This window comes from Monopterus albus, unplaced genomic scaffold, assembly GCF_001952655.1.
Source record: "Monopterus albus unplaced genomic scaffold, M_albus_1.0 scaffold101.1, whole genome shotgun sequence".
NCBI classification, from domain to species: Eukaryota; Metazoa; Chordata; class Actinopteri; order Synbranchiformes; family Synbranchidae; genus Monopterus; species Monopterus albus.
In genome coordinates, this window is record NW_018127981.1 from 1214260 (window position 1) to 1222977 (window position 8718).

Genomic DNA, 8718 nt, shown 5'->3' on the forward strand with positions numbered 1-8718 from the left:
GATTTATACATGTTCTACTATATGTATGGCTTTTACAATATACAACTGCATTTGGACTAAGATAGTGGCAGTGGGACTATGCAAGTTTGCCAATTTTACATGACATTTGAAAGTTCCACTTTAAAGGAATAGTTTGACTTTATGGGAAATACATTTATTTGGCTTCTGGTGGAAAGTTAGATGAGACAATACTGCTCATGTTTGACCTTTGACTACAGCTAGCAGTCAGGTAACTTAGCTTGGCTTAGCTTAGCTCAAAGAGATGTATGGAGGAAACGGCCAACTCTGTCCTACCTTAGCAAATCTGCAGCTCACTAAAGACATCTTAACTTGTTTGTTTAAGCCACAGATTTACTGTTTTACACCATATTTTGTGCTGGACTTTTTCTTGTGAGGGACCAGTAACCTTCTGGTATATTTGCATGCTTGATAATCGCTGAGGGCCAGAAATAGTACTGTGCATAATACGGTGTAAAACCACAAAATATTGTTTTTTTATTTCACTTTTTGTATAAGTGTTATTAGTGATATGTTTCTGTTGGACAGAGCTGTTTCCAGTCTTTATGCTAAGATAATTTAGCAGACTACCCAGTTTCAGATGTACTGCAAACATACAGATGAGAGTAATTCTCTGGCAGAAAGCAAAGAAAATCTTTTTCCAAAATGCTTTTTTTTTTTAGCTATATCTATACCTGTCAGAGAAATGTAGTGAAGGTGAAGCACGAGTACTTCGAAATTACATTTATGTGCAGTACCTCAGTTAATTAGTTCCTTACACACTGACTTGTGTAGGGCAAATGATATTTTGTCAAATGTGTTAAATTCAAAGAATATAAAACATCTCAGTGCTGTACCATCTATTCCATATGATGAAACCTTATTAACCATGAACCATAAATAGTATTTATTGTACTGGGCAAATTATTCATTTATTTATGGAATAATCTGTAAATGGTCATTTACAGATACAGATAAATTGATATAGCTGCAACAACAACAAAAACTTGAATGTCATTTGTACATTTATGCATTTTGTGACATAAAGAAACTAGAAAATTCAATAACCCATTAAAAACATACTAAAGCTTTCAATTTTGCATTTAAATTCCATCCAGCAGCTGTTTCTTGTATTTTAGAGAGGACTCTTCATGAATGTGATTATCCTTCTATCATATATGTATTCATGTGGTGAAGCATTAAGCAGTTTCCCTGTGAACACTGATCTTGTGACTGCAGGTGAAAAGATCTCTTTGCAGATTTGATAAAACCATCTAAAAAGCTTCCACATTTCAACCAAACATTTTCTCAGTTTCTGCCTCGAGGCACGGACTTCTTTTCACCTACAAAACATCACTTTTCATGTAGTTGCAGCTGTGGGCAAGAGTCCAACAGAGCAAGGAAACATGGATAGAGGAGGAGGGCCAATGCTATTGAGTTAAAAAGAACAGAAAAAAAAAAAGAACAAGGAGCCTAAAGCAAGCACTGTATGTCATCCTTGGCTGACCTACTGGTAATGGCAGGCATTTAGGGGCCAGGGCTGCCCTAAACGACCTCTGTGACCCCTGCTTAAGAACATTTTCATTGTGCAACCCCATTGATCCAGCTGGCATTGAAAAAGCACCGGACAAGAACGGAAGGAGATTCAGCAAAGAAAAAAACATTTTGAGTGACTCAATTAAAGGACATGATGGCAAGTTAAAGAACTGTCTTAAATGCCAAATTATATGTGAATTTATTTGTGCTATATTGGCCCTATTTCCTTATAACTTAGAGCTTGTTCATGGATTTGTTTCTCCATCCATTATCTATATTGCTTATCCTGAATAAGGTCATGGGGGCAGTCCCAGCTGACATTCAGCCAGCAGCAGGGTCCACCCTGGACAGGTCGCAAGTCTATCACAAGGCTGACACTTAGACAGACAATTATTCACTCCTACAGGAAATTTAGAGTCACCAATCAACCTAAGCTTCATAAGGGAGAACTTGCAAACTCTGCACAGAAAGGCACCTGGTTGGGCGGGGCTTGAACTTGGAACCTTCTTGAAGTGAGGTGACAGCGCTAAGCACTGTATCACCATGCCAGCCCTGATTTGTTTTGTCCTATCCAAATTATTTTTTGCTTGTTTCTTCACTGATTTTGACTGAGCATGTTTCTTTAAAGCTAGTCTTGACAGCTGCATAGCTGTGTTTATAAAAATATATATTAAAATGCTAAAATTGCAGCATGCTACTGCAAGAAAATATGTTATCTCAAGTAGGGCTAATGTGATAACCACATTATCCACACTGCACTACTCACAAGCCAACCTCAAGGGATGGCAAGAAAACACAACAACTCCTCTGCACATGTGATGCCACCGGACTCTTGGAGACCTATTGAAGTCACAAACAACCACCTCTATGTCCAAACTCACCTGTTACCTACAGGAGGAGCCAGCAGACTCAAACAAAGATCCATTTGCCTGATAACATGATAACCAGGGTCGATTTCCTTGGCTCTCTAAAGTGGCCTTCAAATACATGCATATTTGTGCATTGAACACACAATCGGAGAGAGGTTTTGTGCCACCGGCAGCACTGTTACCCCTCTCCACTCCTCTCAGAAGCCACATTATAGTAGCATGTTGACTTCCTAGCATTCAACAAGGATGTGGAAACTCAGGTCTAAGTCCTGAAGACATTATTCTTTATGCTAAAGGAAATTAATGTTTGTTCTTATCTGTCCTTTATACTGAATTAGTTTTGCACCATTTCTTTGACAAATATCCTCTTTTGCATCATTAAGACTACTGTGCTCATTTACAAAGCACTAAAATATGGCAGTAATATCACATATTGCAGTGTTGAGCCAGCCTAAATTACCCCAGGGGATATTTCACCACGACAACTGTAAGCTTCAGGCAACTTAAACTATTTCATATTTGCAGAAATGTTACTTAGTGTAGCAAAGTTATACTGTACATCTCTTCGGATGTAAACTGTAGACAGTGGATGGAGTAGCGCTAGATTTAATCTTTATTGTGCTCGTCCTAAAAAAGCCAGTGCCCTTGTTTTCCCAATAATCCTGCTGCTGGTTGTGGTTCTTGGGGAAGCTGCAATGCATGTCTTATCATCAAAAAGGCCTCAGGTCTGTGGAGTGTCATTAGTACAAAACACTGGGCTGAGAAGAGGAGTCATGCTGCTTCATGCTATCACATCTTCAGCGCAAGTGCAAAGAGACACAAAGAAGAAAGAAGGTAGACGAGAACAGAAACATTCATAGAGGGACAAAGTTCCAGGTTTGATTTACAGAGACATGAAGCCTGAAGGATGCTGCCACCAACATCGAGGTGAGACAGAGGGAACAGACAAGAATCGCACAGCAGCACACTAAAGATCCTTTTTTCCAAACGGCCTCTTTTTGCTCTGATGAGATCTGCACTTGCTGGCAGGGCGACAGTGAAACACCATATTATTTTCGTACCCCTGTAAAGTGATGAACACAACATTTCCCTGAAGCCTTATCAGCAGCAACACGCAGTGCGCCGCTTCACTTCGATATCTGCAAACATATAAGCAGAGAAATGTGACAGCGCTTGTAGACTTGGCTGCATCTCAGCCATTATCACATATTGTAGGTAATATGTTTAAAGACTGCTGCTGATTTTGTGTTGATTCCTTCCTGCTTGATCAGATGAACACGTCATCAGAAACCTGATAGATGAGTTCAACTCTCATGAATCATGCAATGGCTGTGCTCTATTTTTACATACAGGAAGCCTCGTAACCCTTCACCTGACAAATAGGAGCTGACAACAGAGAGGCTCATTCATTTATCAACTGAGGGAAAGTGACAAAAAAAATGATATCCTTTTGCATACAGATTGCAAAGCCTTATGGGAAAGTCAGTCACCAAAGAGGCACATCTGTGATTATCTAAATCAAAAGTTAGTGGTGCAGTCAACAAGTTTCAAGCTTGGTTTATTACATCACAGAAAGCAGATGCAGAAGTAAACTTTCAGCTCTGAACAGATTTGAAATTCTTTATATCTTTAATAGACAATCTGACAAACCGCCATCAGGCATGGAGAAAGGAAAGGAAGATCTGCTCTATTTCACTTCAGCACTATTTTTGGTAAAACGCCACTCCATAAGACACAGTTTGTTCTGGGAGCTGAGACACATTTTCCTGATGGGTGTAATGTAATCTAGTAGAACAGCTTTGAGTTTGTTGTGAGCATTTATTTATCCAGGGAGCATCAGCTGATGTTTCCCCGCACAGCCAGCAGTCTGTTTTTGCTGCTCACTGAGCAGCTCTGATGGAGCTCTTATGAGGACACTGCTTGTTGAGGGAGCGGGAAGCATTGTTAATTTACTTTCCCCTAAACACATTTTCCAGACAGGAAATGATGACTCTCCAATCACAAACCTAATCTCTAACCTTTGCAGACAGTTGCTCCCTCCATACATGCACTAAATCATATTTAGCTATTTTATGTTAAATGTGATTCAGTATTCATAAGGTATTTAGCTTTCCATGCATATATGAAAAATGACTCTCTCAAGGTAGCATCTTTTTCCTCAGTGCAGACCTCAGGCTATATACTATTCACATTTGTTTCTAAGAACATTTTAAAAGTAGCAGTAATAACTTACAAAAGCTATGAAGCATTTGCCTCCTTTTGCTGATACAATATATTTAGCGGTACAAAATTAAACATAACTTTGATTCATTTATGATTATTATCTGATGATAATTTTAAATGAGAACTGCAGCGTTAAGGGAGGATGTTGTTTAACTTTGCCAGCACCTCAGAGATAACAGTTTGATTAATTAAATTTTTGTCTGCACTTAAATCTGGAGGCAGTGCATTCTGCTCCAGTGCTCTGAAGCCTTACAAAGGAGAAAAAAAAGGAGGCAACAACAGGATCATTTCACTACATTGCCTCAGCACTAGCACTCGGTGTATTGCCAGATGAGGGGGATACTGAAAAGACAATACAAAAAAGGTAGACAGCCCAATCCATTACAAGGTCTCTAGAATTACATTTTCCTTAGAAACAGTGGAGCCCTGCGAGACCTGACACACTGTGTTCCAGGAGATGGAAACAATTTGGGCCAGGTTGGCTAATTCTCTGAGACTGTGTACTGTGACAGCAAAGATGCATGATCTAACACTTACAAAAGGGGGGGGGGGATCTCACTGAGGGATTTTTTCTACAAATTTATTGGACATAACTCAAGAGTGATGTGCTCCCTTTTAGCAGTGCAGCTTGGAACATCTGGCTCTATAACCTCTAGCGTGGCTGGTAACCAAGTTTTATCCTCAAGTTCGTTTTTTGCACTGACATTATAGTGCAATTCTCATATCAGCAGGTTGAGCAACTAGAACAAGAGCTGAATGCCTTTTGTTCAGCGGTTTGCTTACACACACAAAAAAAAAATTGAACTGAATTTGGGAACAGATGGCTCCCTGTGATAATGGCTGAAGGGTGTGATTCAAATTCAAACACAATAAATTTTATGTGTATATGTATGTATATATATGTATATGATTTAAAAACATTGTGTGATTTTGAGGTTTTATGTCCAGAGATGATGCAGAGAAATTCATTCATGCTTTTATCACCAGTTGACCTGACTATTGCAACTGTCATGTAAGTGGTCTCCCCAATAAGTCTGCCAAACAATTCCAGCTTATCAAGAATAAAGCTGTTTTCAGGTAGGACACGGTATGCGCTGCACTCGCCATGGGGGTTGGGCACAGCACAGGCAAGGAGTGTGCACACCAAATCGTGCACATGTTGGGTGCCAGTTGCTAGGTGACCAAAAAGCTTTCCAGGATGTGGTTAGCAAATATTAACTAGTTTTTCAAGCAGTGTACTTAGATACACAAAGTATCTATCTACATGTCAGCAAGAAGCTCTGGCATAAGTTGTATTGATGAGGAGGAGACGAAATGCAGCAAAGAAGAAGAGGGTGTGGGTCCACCAAAATCAGCTTCTCCTCCATTTTCTTTGTGGTCTGTCAGGTTCTCTGCAATTAGACGCATCAAGGTATCCAGGTTAATCTTTTTTCTATTACCAAGAGACAAAACTGAAGAGAAAGTGTTGTGAAATGAAGAACTGTGTCATCCACTGCTGTGTGGATATGTGTTTTTAATTTATGATGCTGTGGGATGTGGGGGCTGGTATTATCCTCAGTGTTTCAGAAGCGCAGACAACATTAAAGACAGCATATTGGGGTCGTCACAGTGGCAGGTTTGTTTTGATGAGATCAGCAGGGAGAAGTCTGGGGGTCCACTGATGAATTACATCCCTGGATCACTACACATTCAGGAAAACCACCAGTCCATCCCTCTGCAGCCAAGGACAGTACAGCATTAAGCAAGAAAGCTGCTTCTGAGAGAGATATAGGATCCACTACCTGTCACTCAAGATGTGAACCAGATTGATTTATGACCCTGGAGAGTCACCCGAGTCTAATCCCCACCCACTTTTTACACCTAGCTTCCACCTTGATCAAAGTTGCGCCCGGTAACTAGACACTTTAAAGGATATCACATATCTGTGATACACAACACATACTGTATAAACAACACACCAACACCAACGATACATATGGTGATGGTAGTGCATGCCTTGTTGAAAAATGCAACAAGGCGGGGTTAAAGTTTTAGAACTAAAGATTTGTTAGCCTGCAGGAACTGACTTTCTATAGATCAACAGTGTGGATTTACGATCACTGCTCTCTTCTTCTTCTTTAGACTGCTAATGGCTCTTACCATAGGTACATTACCGCCACCTATCGACTGTCATGTTGAATTTTCCCCCATCTGGTGGGGGGAAAATAAAAATGCACCTTCTTTGTATTACAGCTTAGAGAGAACAGGCTCACAGATACAGTGGTGGTGTAATGAGATAGAATGACTAGGTGAAATTCTTTGCTGAGATGTTGAATGATGGGTCAGACATGTAAAAAGATGTACCATGTTCTTAAACACAGACAGAAAAGACACATGAACCAGTTAGACCACTACACTGTAGTATAAAAAGAGTTACCAATCTAACATGTATGCACAACCAATAGAGGTTGGAAAATGTAGTAAGCAAACCCTTAGGTTTTCCCTTAATAGTTTCCAAACTCCAAATGTATGGTATAAAAGGTTTGGAAAATCAATTGACATTGACTGTAAAATAAAAATTTCCTCAGATCCCACTCTATGTGTCTGAAAACATATCATTTCCATAAATGGGCAGAAAAAAAGTAAAAAAAATACTCTGATTATTTACTACAATACTTATAAAAAGTAGAAATATTTTGGATAAAAAGTAGAAATACTCTATTTACTTGAGTAGAAATACTTGCATATGGAACAATGAATGACAGACTCTTTCACACCTGTGAATGACGCATGCATGAACGTTGAATGTCTCTTCTCTCTTTGTTGCTGCTTCATCACTTGTTCAGCTTACCCATAGGCGCCCCTAACGCTGACAACCTTACAATGATTTTGTAAAAAAGATCTGTTAGCGTGTGTGATATATGGTCTAGCTGCTTCTATGTGAGACACGGGATGCCTCATCACATCAAATGAACACATCAATAAATAAAACTAATGGCCACTTGTTAGTTGTTTCAGTCTGGACCAACAAGCAAACATGGGTATAATTGGTTTTTATTTGCTTGCTACCTTCTCAATTTCCTCCAAATTAAGCTGTTTTCAGTGGAGTACCAAGCCTGTCATAGGACTGTTGCTTGTCTATGAAAATCCTCGCATTAATGCACTCAGCAAACCTCTGACATCCTTTGTCCCAGTCATGGTTTGGTTGATGTTATTTCATGGCTTCAATTGCCTACTACTGTTTCTGGCTTCCTAAAAGGCTCTGGCAACATAACCACAGGTGCCCCCAATTACCATGGGGTGTTTAAAGGTCAAACAAGAAGCTGCTGCAAGTATTTACTAATTTGGAGCATAACAAATGGACATGACTAAAATGGTTTCCCCACCAGGGGAGGGTTATGTAGCAGTGGAGGTTTCCTCTTCCTAAAACTGTTTTCTGGTGGCAATTAAGTTTTTCAGTGTTGGCTTACTCTAAATGTATGCTAATGTGTGACTACACACTAGCTTCCAAAAGCTAACTGTTTCAGGTTTTCATGGTTAACACATTGCCAAACCAGAAGAGGAGATGGACATAACTCCGATTCGGTGGATTGGTCCAACTTAAGAGAAAAATATTTGTGGTTTCCACCACTCTCATATGATAAATTACATGGAACTATTTGATTCAGTGGTATTATCCAAAGTTTTAAAATGGAGCTTGAATTTCTTTTACCAAAATGTTTCTGTAAATGATTTCATTGCCTAAAATTAGCTTTTAGCTATTAATCACATAATAAATACAAGAAAACTGCAGGTCCAATTCATTCAATTCTCACATTCAGTCAAGTTGGTACAAGAATTTAATGTTTGTATTATTTCATCTATGATGCAGCTTAAGATTAATTTCTCCTGTTATGACAGTATGTTGCAGATTTGTATAAGACTTTAAGGTAAACAGAGCCACTGCTCAGTCCTGCACATGCTAATATTAGTGGTGTTTTCAGATACTTCTGTATCTCCATCCAAACCGCATGACATCCAAGAGGGAAAAAGTGATTGATGAATGCACCTTCCTGTCAACCTCATGGGAACAGGGTGATTCCAGTTTAGCACAGAAAATTGGAAATTTTAAGTA